This window comes from Schistocerca piceifrons, chromosome 7 (assembly GCF_021461385.2).
Source record: "Schistocerca piceifrons isolate TAMUIC-IGC-003096 chromosome 7, iqSchPice1.1, whole genome shotgun sequence".
Taxonomy (NCBI): domain Eukaryota; kingdom Metazoa; phylum Arthropoda; class Insecta; order Orthoptera; family Acrididae; genus Schistocerca; species Schistocerca piceifrons.
The window spans coordinates 170,194,771-170,210,130 of record NC_060144.1 but is presented as its reverse complement, the minus strand read 5'-3'; the positions used below and the strand labels follow the sequence as shown (position 1 = coordinate 170,210,130).

The 15,360-nt window shown below is 41.5% G+C and overlaps 1 pseudogene; it reads right to left on the bottom strand.

Moving 5' to 3' along the window:
• Window positions 1-4,375: 4,375 nt before the first annotated feature.
• Window positions 4,376-4,493, bottom strand: LOC124709400 (annotated as a pseudogene).
• Window positions 4,494-15,360: the final 10,867 nt, after the last annotated feature.

Genomic DNA, 15,360 nt, shown 5'->3' with positions numbered 1-15,360 from the left:
CACGGTGTTGGTACAAAGCCTTATGTGAGTTCACAAGTGAGCTGAGATATATTCTGTAGAAAATGTCAGTTTACGTAGCAAACATAATAATATGGGCCTCTGCAGCTAAGGTAGGCATTCTTGAAAAATGAGCCACGAACAGCTGTTGTATGATACTTTAATAGTACTCTCGGCTATACAACGTTAGAGTTGCATCTGTAGATGTTTCTAAATAAAAAAATAGCACATGAGTAAATTAAGAAGAAAAAAAATTACAAAATAATACATTCTAGGTAGAAGAATATAACATCATATGCAAAGTATGTGAGCAAAGGGTTTGGTGTTTCAAAAGGCGCCGTATCTAAGATTTATATTGCCCTCAAGAAAAGCGTAAAATATCATCTATTAAGTCACAACGCGGACGGAAGTGCTTGTTGGGAGACTGTGAAGGACTGTCATTGAAGGGGATTGTGATGAAAAATAATAGGATGGCAGCTGCTAAAGACTCTGCAGAACAGATTGGCGCACTAGAGAACCCTGCCAGTGCCAAAGCAGTTCAAAGTGAACTCAATAATTAGGGGATTGCAGAGCGACCTGGAATTCCAAAAGCAGTTATCCTTGATAAAAATGCCTGTAACAGGAAAATAATAACTGACTGTGGATGAATGGAAGAAAGCAGTTTCATCGGGTGAGTCTTGCTTCACACTGTTCTCAACTTCTGACCGAGTTTACGACACAAGAGTAAAACCTGTCGGGGTTTTGGTGATCATTTGGGCAGGCATATCTTGGTGCTTCATGGAGCGTATGACTACTCTACAAGGTCACATTACTGCCATGGACTCTGTGACTATTTTGGTTTATCTGATCCATCTCATGGTGCTAAGCTTGTTCCCCAATGGTGAGGCTGTGTTCGAAGAGGACAGGGGCCCCATTCACACACGTCGTACAATCCAGGGCTGGTTTTGTATGCACAAGGATGTATTGTCTCATTGCCTTGGTCACAGCAGTCATCAGATCTCAGTATCATTGAGCCTCTAAAGGGAAGTCTGCGTGACCGCTGTCCACTTTCATTATTGTAATCTGAACATCCTATTTTGTGGGAAGAATGGTATAAGATTCCTCTGAAAACCATAAAGGACCTGTATTTATCCATTCCGAGACCATTGTCTTTGGGTTTCAATGCCAGCGAGTTTCCTACCTCGACTTTAGACACTATTATTTTGTTTTGTTGGTGTTCTCATATTTCTGTCTAATCTCTGCGTGTGTCTGGGACAATAATCTGATGTGCCTCAAATATCCGTGGTTTTCGAAGTCCTTATCAGGATTGGCAATTTAATTAATGGCAGGGCTACTCCCGGAGAACGAAAAAGTGCCCCACCCCCACCCCACCCCCCACTATCCACATCACGAGGGGTGCACATCTTCATTAACTTCAAGTCGCTATTGCTAATTGGCATTTAGAATTTTTAGTACTGCACGTCAGGGTATGGCGTCAACTACCCAGCTGTTAATCGATTTTAAATGACGATAAGTGATTAGTCATTGGTGATTAGTGGGAAATGATGGCTTAGATGCAATAGGTTGAAATGATAAGGGGCTAGGAACGTGTTGTCTCAATGCGTTGTCAGTCACTAGGGCCATCTGCGTTTCTAGGATTCGTTCATGTCATACGTCCTGAGGTTCCGGATGGACCGATCTCGAAACTACGACAGGAAAGGTAACAGTTGGTTGCCAGAGCCTTGTATCGCTGGAGAAATGATGGGATGTCCAATTCGCGGCAAACTAAGCAACCCCGATGAAGTACGAAGCATGTAACGCCCGCCGCAGGAAAGTGTTGTGTAGCACCTGCAGCTTCTCTCTCTTGTCTCAATCCGCGTTAGCTCACTCGGAACACACATACTCCAAAATGACACAGTCATTCGCAGCTACTATGCAACTTAATCTAGAACACTACTGTCAAGTACATTCATGGAAGCTTTCACTGCAATCACAGTGAATTTGATGAACTTCATACAGTTTTTCCCAACTGCTGATTCAAATGAAATTGCATTCCCTGCATTATACATAATACATATGGCCAAACTTTGGCCCTTGCTAACATGAAAACTTGCGGGATCCCTAGGCCAACTTTGAATTTTAAGACGAACTGTTCCTGCACTATGGTAGAGAAGTGATAAGCACAGATTCAGCGCAAAAAACCTAGGCACGGCTGCATTCATGATGAGTGCTTCACAGCGTCCAACAGTGAAAACCGGTAAACATTTACACAGTCAGCCGCGCCCGTCCGCATTTGAAAACTCGATTTGCAGCATTTCTCTCACACATTTTATGCTTAACTCCTGTTTAACACTCGTAAAATAACTTACAGTATGTTTTCAGCAGAAAAGTAACTACTTCATCTGAACAATAATTTGTAATTCCGAAACGGTGGGTTTTAATTATAAATAAGGTAAAGTGAACAAAAGTCAAACTGCGTTATGGTTGCTGCGGTATGGTGCAAACACTCTGACCCCCACCGCAGTTTCATTATCATGGATACCTGGCTGTACGTTTTACAAAAATTCAGGTTTACAGATCTTCAAGAAGCAGCCATCTTGTAACTGGATACTGAGAAATTACGAGCATTGCGTTAGAATTTCACCAGGCTGTTATTTTTGGCGGCTGGGAACTAAGTAAGTAGGTGTTTCCACACAGCAAGTGGTTTGTCGACGTGGTTTGCGTGTAGACAGCGAACTAGCCCAGGGCAGAACTCTGCTTGCCGCCAATCCAGTACACTGGGAACTAACAGGCGAGAATTTACCCAACTTGCTAATAGTTAATACCGGAGCCTCGCAAACTAGCTCCATAACGACGTGGGCTTTGCCCCTTCGAGCTCTTGCCTTTACGTGACCACTATCAACGTCACAATGAAATGAGTACCTCATCAAAAGCGGCAGTTGCCCAAATTCTCCTCCTTCTTCTTTGTAGTACGGATTTTGTTCGTACTTTCTCTGAGCTTCATACCTAAATTTTTCATCTCTGGAAAATTTTGATATAATTTTTACCATATTCAGAACAACACAGTTACTGAAAGTGTAGCATGAAAGCGTGCAGTGATGATGGTGGTGGTGATGGTGGTGGAGGTGGTGGGAGGTGGAGAATATTGTCACTTTCCCGTTAAGGTACATTCACGTCGAAAATCAACTCCAACAAACTCGGCTAACTGTTTTCATCTTCAAATTTGACTTAGTTTGCAACTATTGTCAGCAGTTCCTTGAAATCGTGAGATCAAAAAACTAGTTGAAGGAAATTTTGTCTCCAGTTTATAGGTCATGACAAATCAGCAAACATACGGCAGTGTGGGATGCCTAGCACGTGCCGATTCCCTTGTTGCCTACTTTGCCCGCAATCGGCAACTTAAGTTACGGCAAGCCTTTTCCTATGGAACGAAAAAGTGACCCCCCCCCCCCCTTTTCCCACTTCCCACATCATTAGGTGCGCACATAATCATAAGCCTCAAGAGGCTATTGCCAAATTGGCATTTACAGGTTTTCAGTATTGCACGTAAGGCTATGGCGTTAACTACCTATCTATTAATCGATTTGACATGACGGCAACTGAAGTCACTGATGGTTAGCAGGATAATGATGGCTTGGATGCGACAGGCTGAAATGATGTGTGGTCTCAATGCGTTATCAGCCACTACGGCCATCTGCGTTTCCAGGCTCCGTGTTTTTATACAATGGCGACTCCCAACTGGTCCACAGAAATAGCTATTAACGTTTTATTAAAAACCGAAGTCACGAAACCTCTGTAGAATACGTCTGATCAATAATTTTATGAATAAATTATTTCAAATTAAGAATGTTTTTATTTTAAGTTTAAGGCTATGGCATCTACAGTTTTCATTTTGTGTCTCAAAATATATTTTGGTTGTGTTCTTTCAAAGGTAAATGCAGGAAATATATAGTATCAAATGTTTTTTGTTCCAGTCTTTGACCACAATATCAATTCCTTTATCGTCAAAGGAATTGATATTGTGATCAAAGACTGGAATAAGACACATTTGACAATATTGGATCACTGTTCATATTAGCGACTATGTCGCAGCTAGTGAATATATAGTGTACCTGTATGTAGGTAAGTGTATTTAAAATGTTTTCAGCAACTTATATTTTTCACTTAAATATTGATGTGCCTGTCAACTACTATAGTAGCACTCCGTCATCAGGCCACGAGTGGCCTCCCGGGATCATCCGACCACCGTGTCATCGTCAGTGGAAGATGCTAATAGGAGGGGCGTGGGGTCAGCACACCGCTCTCCCGGCCGTTATGATGGTATTCTTGAACGAAGCCGCTACTATTCGGTCGAGTAGCTCCTCAATTGGTATCACGAGGCTGAGTGCATCCCGAAAAACGGCAACAGCGCATGGCGGCCTGGATGGTCACCCATCCAAGTGCAGACCATGCCCGACAGCGCTTAAATTCGGTGATCTCAAGGGAACCGGTGTATCCACTGCGGCAAGGCCGTTGCCACTACTATAGTAGTATTGGTTAAAAAGAGTATTGGTTGCCATTTTATTTATTTTTTATTTTTTAACGACGCGTTTCGCCTTATTTAGAAATCTTCAGGTTATCTTTTCTAGATGGATGCGAGATGGACGCGCCAAGATCTGCGTATCGCGTTCCCATTCACAGGAACGAGTAACAATAAGATGGGGGCGCGAAACGCGTCGTTAAAAAATAAAAAAAAAATTGCAACCAAGACTGTTTTTAACCAATACTGTTAAGCACTGGTTTGCTGTATGCGACATATGGATTGGAAGAATTACTACAGTAGTAACACCTTAATAATAACTTTCAGTTCCTTGCCTTCAGATAATGTGATATTGGAAAGAATGGAATATGTAGTATGTGCCGGTAAGTAAATAAAATAACAGTACTTACTTTTGGAAAATCCTTGAGTGCGTTCAGTGTAACTCAGTACGCTCCAGGCGAGTTTCACTAATCTTGGCCAGCGATATTCAATGAGAATACATTAAACTTGTGTAAATGTCACCTGTTGCCAAAAAATCGAAGTTTTACAGGATGTTGTTCTGCTGCTTATGCTGCATCTCTTAAAACAGTGTCTTTCCATTCAACATGTGGTGCTACCAGCCTCAAAATTTCTTCAATTTGCCCACATGTTACACTGACAAAATTTTTGAAACCGTACCTGTCTTCAATACGAGCTCCGCCAATACAGATTCCATGGATTACTCTTTGTAACAAAAACTTTGGGAGCGCGTGCGTCTTCTTTTTGGTTGATTTACGCGATAAACAATTACACTAGAAATTATAGCACGAAGTGCTAATCCATCTTCACAGCCAGAACGCATTTTCTAAAAAAACTTTTAAAAAACTGCCAAATATATGTGTTCACAAGAGTTTGAAACATATGTCAACATTTTGCAACTATTGTAAGTTTGCCAAACTCATATTAATTGCAAGTGTTCCAAATGTACAACAGTGCTGCATTTTTGTTTGTTGGAGCTCGTTTTCGGTGTAAAGGAACCTTCATGCGCAACCGCAATATGGCCAGCGTGGCATCAGCTGTGCCGTTCTGTACTCAGTACATTCTCAGGTTACGTACAGTATTTCTCTGCAGGCTCTTGAGAGTTTTATTACTTTCCTAAGCAGGAAGCACAGTTACAATCACACATTCCATGTAAAGAAGCATGCCGCAATGAGAAACAAAGAATACCATAACAAATCTCAAGAGTTGCGATACAGACCGCAATTTTTTATAGTTACTCGGTAATTACATGCTGAGATAGCAGAGTGCCATGACAGTTGTTCACAGGACTGGTGTGAGCAAAAACGTGTTCCGACTGGTTGTTGCTACTGTAGCTGTCCTGCATACGACTAAACGCCAGTCACGTTATTATTCTGATGCAGTTGCAGCTCTTTGAGATTTAGTACCAACGACATAGCGATATAAACGATTTTTTTCTTTTATGCAAGTAAGTAAATTCATTACTGTTTTAGTCAGACTAATGTAGAAGAACTGCTGCAGCCCCAGACGTCAATATTATGTGTGTTATGTGAAATATGACGTAACTGTCTATTAGGGGAAGCTGTGATTCAGAAACATTTTTTTTTCGTGTTTATTATATTTCTCGACAACCACTATTTTCATTCAAACAGTGGTACGTTTCAGATATGACGTACAGCCATCATCGGACCACTGCTGTAGTATAAAACAAACTACGTAACAGAATGTGGCGACACGTCAGTCTGTAACCTCCCCCCACACTTATCGACCTTAATGACAGTGAAAAATTAAACCGCGTGTACCTAATGGAAATTTGGGAAAAGCAATCGTCACCGAAGTTAATCTATCGGTAAAGAGGGAGGAAAGGGTTACATCTAATTGAATGGAAAAATGCAAATGAAACTGGTGGAAATTAATTTTGAAAAGGGGTAAAGTTAATAAAGAAAGTAAATGTGCGGCCGTTACGTTAACAATTAACTAGCGGTAATTAGATATTTGAGATTTGGGGGAAATCACGGTCGCCAGTCCTAAGGACAATTACTATAGTAACTGAAAAAGAAAGGTTATTACACATATAATTAACACTAGAAGCGTGGCAACTGAAGGTTGACACGTGTAGTGTGAAAACTGAAAGTTTGTCAGAAGTAATAAATTTCGCTACACTCTGACTTAATTTAGCAAAAGAATTAATAAAACCGGAAAATCGAAAGTTAATTTAGTGACTGAAGTTAATAGTGAGCTTTCTTTCTGAAGCACATCGAAATCCAGTAAAATACGGTTAGTCTTGGACTACCTCAACAATCATTTCAAAAGCAACTTGACTCTACGCAATTTAGAAACAAGAGATTTTACTTTGAACTTGAATTAAATGATTCTGAACTATTAACAATAGTAAAATTTAGTACGTACCAAGCTGAGCTGCAGTCACAGGTAAGCTAAAATATGCTAACAAAACTCGCACTCTAAATTTGTGCTCGTGTAACCTAAATATTGTAGCCAGCTACTGCACTTTGAAATTAAAGCAGTGAAATCTAATTATATTATTTTAATGCTGGCGTTTGAATTTCAACGACACTCGGGTTCATTTCGGAAAAGGAAGGGACCCTACTTGGCAATGCAATTGGGACAGTGAGCAACAAAGGTTCATGCTAAGTTGCTGTAATTTTGCGAGGCAAATGGAACAATTTGAAAAGCTGAGGTCTGCCATACAGTTCTGAAACTTTACGTGCTTTTAGTCTTCCTTGTTGGTTGATTGAAGGTTTGAAGCCGTCGATCGAGGAGGTGGCGACAGTCACTCATTGTCGGCCGTCGCTGTTGCAGAAGCTGGATGTTGGCGCGCCTTCTTCTCGACACGGTCACCAGGCGAAACGGGCTCTTGATGTGCGCCAGCTAATGCTTCCCGTCCGCGACACCATGTCAGAAACTATCATCGCGAGTCGAGCGCAATTACATGCTGCCAAACCCCGAAAGCGCGACAACTCACGGGAGCGTCACACAACACCTGCTCCACTCGCTACTCCCGCCAGACTCTCACTCTCCTGCCCGCACTCCACGCGGCAGAGTTAACACTACCAAAGATCCTACACACTTTGATTCGTCACACGACCTATCGACGTAATCGTTCGATAGCAGTTTTCCCTAGGCAAGACCCAGCGTAAAAATACAAATAATATTTACGAAACAAACCAATTATACATCGACATGAGTGCATAAATATATATATACAAACAGTAAAACAATTACAATACATAAAGAGACAGAAATGTCATATCTTCAGGTAGCAAAAATAAGGAAAACAAATTATAGTACAATAGAGGGAAATAGGAGGATATGCATTTCCGGCGTTACACGTGCCCCACATTGTCTGAGGATGTTCGTGTAACGTAAACAGACTCAGAAAATGTCCCAAAAAAGAAACAGCGGAAATGCATATGCTCAAAACATCAAAAAAATTTAGCATTCGTCTAATTAACCATAAACCAATTTTTAGACAATAATAATTGAGTGGAGACACTCCTAATCGTATTCCACTCTGTCATCTTGCACAAAATAAAACAGGTTGACAACATATCAAAATTCATAGAAAACATAGAAAATGGTTTAGCTATTCCAAAATCATTAAAATTCGTAACACTATGAGAAATGGAATACTATTTGCAAAATTAATCAGAGTACATGGTCATAAAAACAGGTAGACCAAAATACGCAAATTAATTATTAATTACATAGCATACAAATTGTATATAACCTTTTCGTAATTAATACGCTTGCCATGAGAGTCCACTTAATGCTAAACAAGAAAATAATATTCAGTAGATCGAAAAAAACATAAGTATTGACAGCAGAATTCTTTCACATCATCTGTCCGGGAAGAAAAACAATTCCGCCTTCCGTACTCGCAAGTACAAAGAATGACGACAGCGGCACAAGAGCCGACAGCGGCACAAAGGCCGACAGCGGCACAAAGGCCGACAGCGGTTCCGCCCCGCCAGTATTGTTGCGCCCGCCTGTGCGGCACGCTTGATCTCTCTCGCCCTTGTAACGGCATTTCCAGAACGTCCGTTTCACTGAATTCTTTCGGAAAAACTCACTCCCGAGTAATCTCAAGGAGTCCCTTAATACTATCACAGTGGATAAATCAACACTGTCCATCATCACACGCATGTACTAGCCTGAAACTTAAAACAGCGTCTAAGTACATCGGCAATGACTAATAAAACACACATTCATGAAATCTGACAGCTATTTACAAAATCATATTTACATTCCTTAATCTACTGTGACTCAGCTGAAAACTTAAACTAGCAGCTTGGATTTTTCAGTTGGTTAAACGTCTAATCAAAATTAATTACTTGTTAATTACAAGTTCTTTAATGATCTCTAGGTCAGGCAAAAGCATCGCAACATGGCACATCCTTAAATCTTCTAACTCGCTCGATTTCTCATGAGCTTTTACAAGTACTAAGTCTCCGATTGCAAACTTAGCAAATCGCGCTTTAGCGTCATGACGACGTATGCGAGCATCGGCTTTAAGCTTCATTACTTCTCGCAAACGATCTTTTTTCACACCAATACTAATGTTAATTCGTGGAGGGAATTTGATTATCTCTTCCAATTCACTTTCTACACTTTTGTCAATGCCGAAATTCCTCATGTTACGGCAGTTCAAACCCATTCCTACGTCAATGTCATTCGGCCAGTTAACAATGTGTATAGGCTGGTATTGCCTATGCACACCGTCTCCTGCCTCGTCAAAACTAACTATCATTGTTTTATCTAGTGACATACATGTCAAAGTTTTGCTTTCGCAGTTAATCACTGCACGGTACTTTAATAGCCAATCTAACCCGATAATTACTTCCGTAGTTAAGTCTGGCACGACGACAAACTCTTGTTCAAATCGTGCCCCACATATCTCGAAGTTGACAAAAATCTGTTTTGTGACCGGTTTACTGGCCTTCCCAGTAACACCGATAATTTTCACTCCTGTTACTGGCATAACTACGATGCCAGGTCTGTCTTTCAGTAACTCAAATATTTTCCCAGATACAGCACTAAATTCTGCACCGGTGTCAATCAACACGTTTAGTTGTAGGTCGTGCATATTAACAGACACTACTATCTGTCTACACTTGTCCTCGACTGTTTCTTTATTTTCCCACAGTAAATCCTCGTCTATATCCAGGTCATTCCAGAAAAAACCATCCGGCTTTGATCCTAAATCCGGTTTATCTGGCGGCTTTTTCAGCCTCTGTTCACATACAGTTTTAATTTCAACACGTTTGTCCTGAGGCTTAGTCTGTAGCTTCGCCTCCAATACCGAAACCTTTTCCTGTAACTCGTCAACTAGTGAGTGCTGCTTTGCTATCACTTCACTAATTGTCACCTGCGTTGATTCCACTTTGGTCAGATTGATCTCATCTGCCAATCTACCTGGAAGAATGTGCCCAGTAGCATCTGAAATTACTTCCTCTGGATCTGCGCAACCCACACTGCTACCGTCTGACCGTATAACGTCAGCTCTAACCTCATACACGCTGTAATCTACGTGCTTTTCTACCAATCGTGTCCGGCTATCACTAAAATTTTCGCTATCTTTCTCCTTAATACTTTCGCAATGTTTAAACTGGAGGTTTGCGTCGGATGGGTCGGCTACTTCTATCACTATAACTTTCGGTAAAGTCTGCCGGTTAGGGCCAGAACTTTCCGTTACTACTTCAACATCTAACTCCTGCGGGACGAAACACGACGAATCTTGCTCGTACTCCCCATTAACATCAACTATTTCTGGTAAAGTCTGCCGGTTAGGGCCAGAACTTTCCATCACTTCACAAATACTATCTTCCTGTGGGACGAGACGCGGCAAATTCTGCCCGCGCTCTCCATAAATGCTTCTCCCGTACAGGCCCCTATAATCTCTTAGTTCGTCGTATAAGCGACCGAACTGCCTTAACCAGACCTCATCCCTCTCTGCATCCCCTCGCTCGATGACGGACGTTTTATCCGACATCTGATCTTCTTTCAACACTTGCGAATCATTCTTAAACTCAATCTCCAGTTCCGCTGTGGGTATTACAGCTGCCACTTTATAATCGATTTCCGGAACACTACTTAAATTGTTCTCACTGACAGTGAATGTATTTTCTACTGCCGTGTATACAGCTGATCTACTACTTGTGGGCGCACTCCTTTCTCTTAACACTGGCACACTCTCCCGCCGTTGATTATTCCATACGGAATTTTCATACCGACGACACCTGGGTTTTCTCCTGCTATTGGGCCGCCAAAATTTCTCCACGCCCGGTCGGCCCCTCACCGGCGCGGCTAATGGTTTCCCTGTCTCGTCCCAGCAGATACGCTCCCCGGATACTGCTGAGGCGGCTGGTCACACCCTCTGGCGTTATTACTATTCTGCGCAGCCCGTATCACGCTAGTATGATACTGGTTTCCGTCATTCCGGTTATTATTTGCATTGTACCGATTGTTATTACGGTCCGAACCATTATTGTTATTGCTGCCATGGTTGCGGTATGCATTATTCCCATGGTTATCGTTGGTGTGGTTGCTGTGGTACCCGTTGTTGTTACCACGGCCTCTACCACTGTCGCGATTATTGCGCCAATTGTCCTCGTCCTCCACTCTTTCCAGGAAATCATTTATTGTCCTGTAATTGCTTCCTACGTAGCGTTTTGTATCATCTGGAAGCTTTTTGTAGAGTTCCCAGACTATTTCGGATTCCGTGCGGCGATCACGCAAATATTCCAACTTGCGGATCCAGCCCTCACAAAACTCCTTCATCGAGCCGCGCGAATTCGCATCGAAAGGCCTCGATACTACAAATTCGCGCCAGACACTTTGCTGTTTTTGCTCTGACCAGTATTCAGCCAGAAACAAATTTTTAAACTCGTCAAAAGTCAGGTTCGTAATGTTGAGGTTTAGGCCCCAACGCTTGGCATCACCAGCCAACACATCAATAACCGCATTAATTTTTCTCTCATTAGTCCATGATCTGGGTAAAACTCTTTCACAATTTTTAATGAAATCCGTCGGGTGTATACCGCCTTTTTTCAAGGGGTCGAACCGCTCCTCTTTCGTCAACAACTCCGAACTATGTGCACAGATTGGCACATAGCTCTGTTTTTCGTCAAGTTTCCTTTCTAATTCCGACACTCTCGTAATCACTTGGCAAGTGGTTGTCGCAAGCGTTTCCACTTCCCTCTTTTTCTCTTCGCAGGTGTTAGCCTGCTTCGTCACTTTGGTATCTACTTCGGATACTAAAGCCTTTAAAGTTTCCACCTTCTGTTGATCCTCTTTTCTCACTAATTGAATTTGTTCCGTCACCTTATTCTCGATGATCGGAGCAACTGCGTCTCCTACACTTTTCTCGATTCTGCTAATTTCGGAATCAAAACGAGTATTTATGCTCGCAATTTCCGCCTGAACGCCTATCATTTCCTGTTTAAGGTTACCGATTTCGGTATGAATCACGACAATATCGTCTTTGATTTTATCAACTTTTGTGTTAACAACTTCAACATTGTTGTTAACAACATTAATAGCTTTGTTCTGATTGTCTAGCATTCGTTCAATTTTTTCAGACAGAGCTACTTGCTTGGCAGCCTGAGCTGCTTGCTCGGCAGCCTGAGCTTCTTGCTTGGCAGCCTGATCTTTAATTTCTGCCGATTGACTCTTGATTTCGTTAATCAAAACATTCAATAAATCAGTTAAATTCCCGGAAACCACCGGTTTTACTTCCGTAGCGGCTTCCTCTTTCATTGTCCCCCCGTATTCGTCATCAAGGGATTCAGATTTGATTTTCACTTCCGATTCCGAAACATTTTCTAAAGTCTGGAATTCCATTTCTGCTCTTTGTTGCGTTTCGGCGGTCGCATCTTTCATGCTAGCCGCCTGCCCCGGAACAATGGGTACCGCTGTGCGCGTTTCCCACTGTTCGACCGATTGTTCCGTATCTAAGTCTACCAAATTTTGGTAACTGTTGCCTTCACTCATTTTAATAATTTTCAATATAAATGCAAAATCTCAAGTCTAATTAGGATTCCTCACACGAATATTCTCGCTGACGTATCGACCATTTCGTAACCAGTACTTTGTTACGAGATTTGCACAATGCAAAATTCGTGTCCAGAACAACCTCAAATTTGAAGATTGTCCTGTCACGGTCGCCACGTGTAACCTCCCCCCTCACTTATCGACCTTAATGACAGTGAAAAATTAAACCGCGTGTACCTAATGGAAATTTGGGAAAAGCAATCGTCACCGAAGTTAATCTATCGGTAAAGAGGGAGGAAAGGGTTACATCTAATTGAAAGGAAAAATGCAAATGAAACTGGTGGAAATTAATTTTGAAAAGGGGTAAAGTTAATAAAGAAAGTAAATGTGCGGCCGTTACGTTAACAATTAACTAGCGGTAATTAGATATTTGAGATTTGGGGGAAATCACGGTCGCCAGTCCTAAGGACAATTACTATAGTAACTGAAAAAGAAAGGTTATTACACATATAATTAACACTAGAAGCGTGGCAACTGAAGGTTGACACGTGTAGTGTGAAAACTGAAAGTTTGTCAGAAGTAATAAATTTCGCTACACTCTGACTTAATTTAGCAAAAGAATTAATAAAACCGGAAAATCGAAAGTTAATTTAGTGACTGAAGTTAATAGTGAGCTTTCTTTCTGAAGCACATCGAAATCCAGTAAAATACGGTTAGTCTTGGACTACCTCAACAATCATTTCAAAAGCAACTTGACTCTACGCAATTTAGAAACAAGAGATTTTACTTTGAACTTGAATTAAATGATTCTGAACTATTAACAATAGTAAAATTTAGTACGTACCAAGCTGAGCTGCAGTCACAGGTAAGCTAAAATATGCTAACAAAACTCGCACTCTAAATTTGTGCTCGTGTAACCTAAATATTGTAGCCAGCTACTGCACTTTGAAATTAAAGCAGTGAAATCTAATTATATTATTTTAATGCTGGCGTTTGAATTTCAACGACACTCGGGTTCATTTCGGAAAAGGAAGGGACCCTACTTGGCAATGCAATTGGGACAATGAGCAACAAAGGTTCATGCTAAGTTGCTGTAATTTTGCGAGGCAAATGGAACAATTTGAAAAGCTGAGGTCTGCCATACAGTTCTGAAACTTTACGTGCTTTTAGTCTTCCTTGTTGGTTGATTGAAGGTTTGAAGCCGTCGATCGAGGAGGTGGCGACAGTCACTCATTGTCGGCCGTCGCTGTTGCAGAAGCTGGATGTTGGCGCGCCTTCTTCTCGACACGGTCACCAGGCGAAACGGGCTCTTGATGTGCGCCAGCTAATGCTTCCCGTCCGCGACACCATGTCAGAAACTATCATCGCGAGTCGAGCGCAATTACATGCTGCCAAACCCCGAAAGCGCGGCAACTCACGGGAGCGTCACACAACACCTGATCCACTCGCTACTCCCGCCAGACTCTCACTCTCCTGCCCGCACTCCACGCGGCAGAGTTAACACTACCAAAGATCCTACACACTTTGATTCGTCACACGACCTATCGACGTAATCGTTCGATAGCAGTTTTCCCTAGGCAAGACCCAGCGTAAAAATACAAATAATATTTACGAAACAAACCAATTATATATCGACATGAGTGCATAAATATATATATACAAACAGTAAAACAATTACAATATATAAAGAGACAGAAATGTCATATCTTCAGGTAGCAAAAATAAGGAAAACAAATTATAGTACAATAGAGGGAAATAGGAGTATATGCATTTCCGGCGTTACAAGTCATCTCTGCTGCGGCCACCTGATATTCACAACTGCTTATGACGTATGCAAATTGGTGCTGCCTGGTGAAGGAGCTCCGCGTAACATTCAATTTCAGGAACATCACTTCAACTAGCTTCGCACTGACGCTTTGAGATACAAACTGATAACGTCTGTGGTACTATGAGTATGCATGTATTTAACAGTTATTTTTCATGTTCAGTGTCATCGAATGTATTTGGAATATACTAGCCACCCGGCGTGGCTTCGTACGTGTAACACTAAGTATACACTCTCAGATGACTTGTCTGGCGTAACAGTAACACATTAAGGTAAGGGAGCCGTATTTCTAATACCATTTAGAGTCTTATAACGTTTGGCAACAATGTTTAAAAGTAAATGAAAATTCTTTCCTGAACGCTCTATTCTATACCCTTCCAAGTACCGTGTTCAAAATTCTTATGTTCTTAAAACATTACATACTAATTTACAGTAATTAAAAGTGTGCTTCTCTTACAATATCGGAGGAAGGGTTCTCAATTTCGGATAGTACCGGTCCCTAATTTCGGATTGTTAATATTAAGGAAATTACGTGACTTACGCACTATAAACGAAACAACATCATTTGTAAAGCGTTAATTGGCACCCTATATGATTTACAGGAACATCCACCACATAATAGATATATTTTCCAACCACGTTTTTCCGTTCCCGATCACAATTCGTGAGCCTACTGGGTACATTTTATGCATCTAACCCACTTCTCGTAGCGTTGTCGTTTTCGTAAAACTCATAGCAGTAGAGGCATTCCTCATCTTCAATATCTTCGTCATCTGTTGGAAAGAAGACTGCTTCGGAGGAAGAGTCATCGGAGTCGTATCATTTTTCTTTTTATTCTTCTCTGCGGGCAACTGAGAAGACAGTTCCACTATTGGGTGTCATTGCTTTAAAGTTCTTTTCTGGTAACATGTGGAGGAGATGTTCAGCTTCATTCTTACTTCTTCAGACCTCTCCAATGAAACTTGTAGTTGCAATTTGTAAGGAGAAGTCTTAATCACAGCGCTCTTACCTCTTCTGCTGGCATTTTAACTTT